The following is a 7,500-nucleotide window of genomic DNA, read 5'->3' on the forward strand; positions in this document are numbered from 1 at the left end:
TCTGCAGTTCTGGGACTTGACTCAAGATGAAGGAGAACGATCCTGCGTCTAGGGACCATTCCGACTCTATCCGTGTGAACCTGGATAGAGCGTCCGCTGTCACATTGCGGACTCCTTGAAGGTGAACTGCCGACAGGTACCACTTCTTCTTTTCCGCCAATCGTAAGATGGCCAACATCACCTGGTTGAGAGGTGGCGACCTTGATCCATGTCGATTCAAGCATCTCACAACTACCTCGCTGTCCAGCACCAACCTTATGTGGATCGAGTGACGCAGGGAGACTTTCTTTAAGGTAAGGAGCACTGCCATAGCTTCTAGAAAGTTTATGTGAAAGGTCCTGAATAGATTGGACCAAGTCCCTTGGACTTTTTTCCGATGAGAGTGACCTCCCCACCCCTCCTTCGAGGCGTCTCTGTAAATCGTCACCGAAGGGGGAGGTGGCTGGAGAAGTACCGACTTCTTTAGATGTCTGGCTTGGGACCAAGGCCTGAGAAGAGTACGTAGACGAAGCAGAACTGGTCTTCTCAGACCTCTTCGCGCGTTTGATGCATAACTTCTCCAAACTCCGGTTGCATCCTTTAGCTGTGCTCTTAGCACCGGGTCTGTTACCGAAGCAAACTGGAGAGAACCCAGTACTCTCTCCTGTTCGCGTCTTGATATCCTTTCGGAATCTAGAAGTCTCTTGACAGAACCAGCTATCTCCTTCCTTTTCTTCGCCGGGATGGAGAATTGGTGTGACATTAGGTCCCAGTGGATTCCCAACCACTGGAACTTTTGAGATGGAGAAAGTCGAGACTTTTTTCTGTTGATCTTGAAGCCTAGATACTCTAGGAACTGGATCACCTGCAGGGAAGCTTGCAAGTATTTTGTCTTGGATGCTACCACCTGAATTCCCTTTAGGCGTAATTGTTTGAGAGCTACGCTCGCAAGCTTCGTGAAGATCCTTGGGGGTATATTTAGCCCGAATGGCATGGCTCTGAAGGCGTATAGTCTTCGTTGTAGCTTGAACCCTAGGTAGGGGGAGAGACGACGGTTGATTGAAACGTGCCAATAGGCGTCTCACAAGTCTATGGAGACGGTAAATGCCCTCTTGGGCAGTAAGGTCCTTATGTGTTGCAGTGTTAGCATCTTGAACTTGCAGTTCACTATGAACTTGTTGAGTCGCGACAAGTCCAGAATGACTCTGAGTTTTTCCGAGTCCTTCTTGGGAACACAAAACAGCCTCCCTTGGAATTTGATGGACTTTACCTTTCGGATCACTTTTTTCTCCAACAGTTCTTGGATGTATTCCTCCAGAACGGGGATTGGAGTGTATGAAAAACCGAGGGCACGGGGGTGGAGTGCTGTACCAGCTCCAGCCCAGTCCATTCTTGAGTAGGTTGTGGGCCCAGGGATCGAAGGTCCACCGATCCCGAAAACTTTGATGTCTCCCTCCTACCGGTATCATCTCACTTGGACTGCTGTCCTGAGGTCTTGCCTCCCTGACCGCGACCACCCCTGAATCCCCTTCCCCTTGAGGGGCGCCTAGACGAGCCTCTGGCTGTTCCTCTAGGCTTTGTTCGAAAGGAAGTTGACTGCCCTTCGAACGTTGGGTTGAATGCCGGGGACTGTGTCGACACGGCCTGGGGTACCCACTGGAATGTGGTCGGGGTTTGTGCCACCATCTGGGGCACTGAAGGCATCGGCAATTGCTGATGCTGTTGCTGTCTAAATGGCTTGGCTGGCCGAGACGGTAGCCTAGTCCTCTTAGTCTTCCTCTTTGGTTGGGGACCCTCATCCGGGGAAGACTTTCTCTTGATAGACAGGCCCCACTTCTGGAGAAGGTTCCTATTCTCCGTGACGACTTTATCAACAACCTCCATGACCGATTCGCTAGGGAAAAGGTCTTTCCCCCAAATGTTGGAGGAGATTAGTTTCCTTGGCTCGTGCCTCACCGTAGCCGAGGTGAACACGAGCTCCCTACAAGCTCTCCTCGCCCTGACGAAGCTGTAAAGATCTTTCGTCACTGTGGCCAGATGAGTCTTGGCCACTACCATGAACATCTCATGGACCTTGGGGTCACTTGCCATCGTCTCAAGAGTGGTCTGAAGAGACATTGAGGCAGCCGGTCTTTCTTTCGTCTCGAGCTCTCTCCACAAAAGAAAGTCAGACAGCTTAGGGAGGTTTTCACCGAACTGACGTCCGGCAATATCAGCCTCCAACTTCCCGTCTGAAAAGGTAAGATGGACGTCCTTCCAGTCCTTGTGGTCCATAGGTAGGGCCAGCGACAAGGGTTTACACTCCTCCAAGGAGGGCAAGGCTTGCCAGCCTCGACTGCTTTTAACACAGCCGCAAACCCTTTCTGCAAAAAGGGGAAGGCTCTAGCAGGAGAGGACACAAAGGAATGGAGCTTCTTACTCAATGCAGCCACCTTTGAGTTCGTGAAGCCCCTCTCTTTCATTGAAGATGAAAGCAAAGCTTGAGCCTTAGCATGGTCCATCACTATGACCTCCTTCGGCTCTGTCTCCTCCTTTGAAGCTGGTTCCTTGCTCAACCGGACATAACAGTCCGGATATGACCCTTTGCTGGGCCAGAATTCCACCTCCTCTAGGGGAACTGAACCCAACTTATCCGACATGACGATCTTTCCGATCGTCATCGGCATGTGCTCAGCATATCTCCACGGGTTAGCATCTGAGCAGAAGGGAAGGTCTTTCACTGGGGCCCACGTGATGCTGCAAGCTTCTGCATCTGCAGTTCCATTGCAGCCGCCTTCTCACTATTCTCCTTCTGCATTTGTTAGATCATTCCCACAAAGGAGGAGAGGGCCTGTCCCAGCTCTACTGGGAGAGCGGACGAAGTTGAGGGAATAGGTTCAGGGATCTGAACTGGAGCAGCCGACACTTCGTCGGCCTCTTCCTCTACAATGTCTGGGGCTTGATCTTCATCCTGGCCTTCTGCCAGGAGGTCTTCCTCCAGACGCTCGGACACGTCTGACATTCTGTCATCCAACTGGATGTCTTGCAAGGCGACCGCGACTTCAGCATCCACCGGGATCTGAACTAGGGGGATCTCCTATCGAGGCTGGGGAATCACTGCATCAGCTGATGCCCTGGGGAAAAGGTAAGCCCTCAACTTCTCACTTGGAAGATAAGGTCCAGAGGTGTTCTTCTGGAAGCCCCTTACCCAGGTATGAAGCTTCTCCCTTGCTATATCCCTTGATCCCGCCGTCCTAGGGGAATCAAAAGCCTCAGTAATCAGGTTAGAGCACACGGTACATACCTGAGGGTCCCAATACCGGAGATCACCCTTGGAGACAGCGCATGCTGCGTGCCTCCTACATGACTCATGTCCGCAGAAGTTCTTGCTGCGGACGTTGCAGAAAACACTTCCGCACTTCGGATGGTCCTCCTGTAAAGAGAAGAAATTTCCATGAGTATCAAGTGAACTACGTATCACTGGATATGCACAGTTTAGCATAACAAAACAGAAAGGAAAGACATACACTTGTGTTTCTCGCACAGCCAATTGTTGCAGCCTTCCAGATAATAAAATTGTATGGTTAATATCTCCTAGAGTAACCAATGAAAAATTTCCAGAGGAAACAGGTGTAGCTCACACCTAAGGTATGATTTTAAAATACCGGATAATAGACAAGAAAGAACTCACTTTCTTATCTGTAAGGCAACACCATAGGGCTGTGCAAGACAACACAAAAGTGTTAGAAACACAGTGTTGTACCAATACTATACTATAGTTTTCTCCCTACAGTATATGCTATACTGAAGAATACTGGTACAGTATAGAAGGTAATGTGCCGGCCGGCAACACACCATAACTAGCTTTAAAGTATACTACTTAACAGCTATAAGGCGGCAGAACGCTGGTTCAAATGCAACAGCCAATGTCGGCCGGCAATGACTGCCGGCCGGCAACTACACAAGGTAGCACCCGGCTGCCGGCCACCGCTCGTAGCGACCGGCAGACAAAAAGGCGTGACAATAGCCGGCCGGCAAAGGTATACAACCGATGCCGCCCAGCAGCAAAAGAACCAGAGAACTCCGACTGCCCGGCTGCCGGCCACATAGGCCGGCAGTCGGCTCGGGTACAGCACTAGAAGAAAACAGAATGGATGCCAGGATAAGAGAGTGTACTACCTCAAAGCCAGGAAATCTGAAAGAGTGCATATAAGGAAGGGGAGAATCTAATTCAGGCTTCCTGACCAATGTCGTCTGGCTCTACAGACAGACATGGATGAGGGACCAAGGAAGGTCCGGGCAGCACTCAAAGCAGAAGACCTTTGCCGTCTGCCGGCCGGCAAGGGACTGAGTCAATTCCACATCCTAACCTATACTAGGTCCAGATGTAGAATGACGTACAGTACTGTAACGGCTAGGCCATAACAGAGAAAGAGGGGGAAGGGACAAAGAGGGTCCTACCAACCTTGCCTTAGTAAAGAATCACCCGCAGCCAAGAAAACTCATCTTAGCCTAAGGGAGATCCAAGGAGGGAGGCCAGCAATACTTGCCAACCTCCACTGAACCAAAGCAAGGAAGGTGTTGCTACTCCCAGGGAAAGGATCTTATCCTCCCACCGAGAACAGCAACAAGGACTAGTCTGCTAGATCACAAGAAGAAGGAATCATCTCGTACAGAAACCTTCGGGAGTGACCTAAGGAGGCTAAGCCTTCTATGTCTGCGTCAGACTAGCGAGGGAGTCTTAACCCCAAGCCAGACAAACATAGACTCAGACTAAAAACTCTGATGTTCTGCCCCTCTCTGAAGCCAGACTTACTGGAACAGGAAGGTACAGTAACACCCCAATATAGTTGTATCGAAAGTTAATTCAGATAAACCACTAGGGTTAAGCCCAAGGCTTAAACAGAGGGAAAGGGATTGCATACCTTCTCCGAAGAAAAGAAAGCAACCGGGGAGTATGAGAAAGTATACTAAAGCTCCTTAGGCAACTTAGCCTAGGCGCCAAGAGAATCGATTACCTAAATCACCGAAACTCACTCGTATACTATCTTGGAAATAATCAATATAATCTTAAATGTATAAAACTGCCTAAAGCTTCAATAAAATTTTAAAACACTCGGAAATCCAAAAATCATGCAGGAAAGTACTAGGGCCAAACGACTAGGCTACATGGTCTAGCGAAGGCCAGAATTGGCGAATACTTCGCCAAAACAAATAATACTAAAAGCACGAATAAGGAAATCCTATGTAACGCTAAACAGCTAAAATTATTAAACCAAAACAGCCGGGAACGTCGCTCTGGCTAACTAAAACTCATACCTAGCGAGCGACAGCGTCCAGGACGCCTCCGGTAGGCAACGGCTCTTGTACCAAAGATTATTACTATTAATCACTTTAAAAATTACCAAGAGCCTACATTTATTCATAAAAGAAATAATACTCAACTTATTAGAGGCAGACGAATTTGGAGAAAGCATAATAAAGCGATTAAATCCAAGATTTTGCGAGACACACAGGAAAAAACACCGAGTTGTTAAGCTACACAAAAAGGAATGCAGATGGCGCCAGAATTGGCGCAATGCACGCTTACGAAACGGGAGAAGAGAGAGCCTTGCGAACGGCTCTCTTTTTTCTTTCTTGTTTTCGTTTTCTTGCCAATTGACCCCTTTGAAGTGTTATCTCTGTTCGGGGTGCAGATTGCCATGTGGCGTGTAAAGAATACGTCCTCTGATATTTCGCGATATCCCTGGTTCTTTCATTAGGGATATTCGCTCCAGGAGTTAGAATTCTGGGTACCTTGAGGTAAATTCTCTGGGAATATCGCCGTAGTTGTAATATACCCTAGGAAGCTACCCTATAGGAACTTCCATCAGGACGACATGGCTTGAGCCCAAAAAACAAAAATTAATGAGTTTTCAGTCTTTTGGGGGAAGCTCCCTTAAGGGAAGTAGCTGGTTGGTCACAAGGGTCTATTAGAAATGATACAAAAATAAAAGGAAAGCTGATAGAAAAATATACCTAGCATTATGCAAAAAGAGGTGATATGGAAGAGAAAAATAATATCAACCAAAAATTTGAGTGAGCAATTAAGTTCTTATCTTTGTGGCATATATCTATCAAGATTACAAAAGTTTTGTAACTTGGTGCCAAACTACCCAAAGGTAATATAAAACACAGGACACGTAACCATGTTAGCCAATAAGTGAATCCGTAATTGTATTGATATTGGTTTGATGATAATCACTCATTTTTGGAAATTGTGATGGCTTCGCAAAATAGTCTTCCACCAGAGAACATGGCATAGCTAACACTTCATGGTCCAGACTGGTTACAGCTGTGAGTTCCACATATTCAAAGAGAAACCAGGAACACCAATCAGCCTTCATTGAAAGAATAGAATATAGTTAACACTAATGAGCAGAGTTCATCACCCTAGAATACCTTACCAGCCCCCAAACAGTATCAGAGGAATAGAAGACAGTGTTCCCAGTGAAAAGGCAATGTAATAAAAGCAATGCCACGCCTGGTAATGGTAGCAGTCAATGAAGCGGCAAGGAGCCCAACGCCAGTGGTACCCTTGGTACCCCTAACGTTCCCTCTGTTGTACTAGGCCAGGAGATACGACAGCGGGGTGTGATATTTTCGCAGGTTAAATTGTTTGCTCATTATGGGATTTTACAAAGCTGAAAGAAGCACTAACGTTATGTATTAATCTACTAGATATGTCTATCAGAGCCAGAGTCGATATAGATGCCAGTGTTTTGTTCTTTGAACAAAAATTTGCCTTTAGCCCGCTACAGCTAGTGACAACCTTTATCCTTCATATACATTAAGGAAATAGACTACAACCAAGACGTACAGCAGGAACCTGTTCAATCTGACAATTGGTATTGGATAACACGTAGGTATTAAGCTGCTTAGATTGATTTCTTGTATCTTCATTTATCTTTTGTTGAGGGGTCCGACTGGAATGTCAATATATGGGGGCATAGGAAAAAAAACACAAAATCCTGAAAAAAAATTCGCTAAGCTTCGTATTGTAATGAAAAATGCATATACGGAATATTTTGTCAAATTTCTTCTTACTTGCATTGGTAAAGGGTAATGAGTGAAAGTAATTCAATAAACCAGAAACATTGTTCCATACAAGGAAATGCAGTATTTTTTCTGTTAACGTAAATTTGATAATTATTACATATTAATGTAAAAATAGCTGTGAGCAATGGTATCTGTATATATTCCACGAGTCAAAAGATGATGTATTACACAGTAAGTTACACCCTTCAGTCTCTCCACAAACCTCCGACAGTGCATGTTTGAGTGTAGCATCTGACATTCACTCATTTTAATGTATGTTTTTCATCATTTCCAGGAGTAAAAGAAAATTTCAAGATCTCGCTAACATAAGAAAAAAGAAAATTCGCTCTAAAAAGAGTTAGAGAAAGATAAAGATAATGAAGGAGCGACCGTGTTGCCTAAAGAAGCAAGATATTGAGCAAAGGTATCTTCATTCACGATTAAAATATGAAAAATAACTGATTT

This window comes from Palaemon carinicauda, chromosome 10 (genome assembly GCF_036898095.1).
Source record: "Palaemon carinicauda isolate YSFRI2023 chromosome 10, ASM3689809v2, whole genome shotgun sequence".
NCBI lineage: Eukaryota > Metazoa > Arthropoda > Malacostraca > Decapoda > Palaemonidae > Palaemon > Palaemon carinicauda.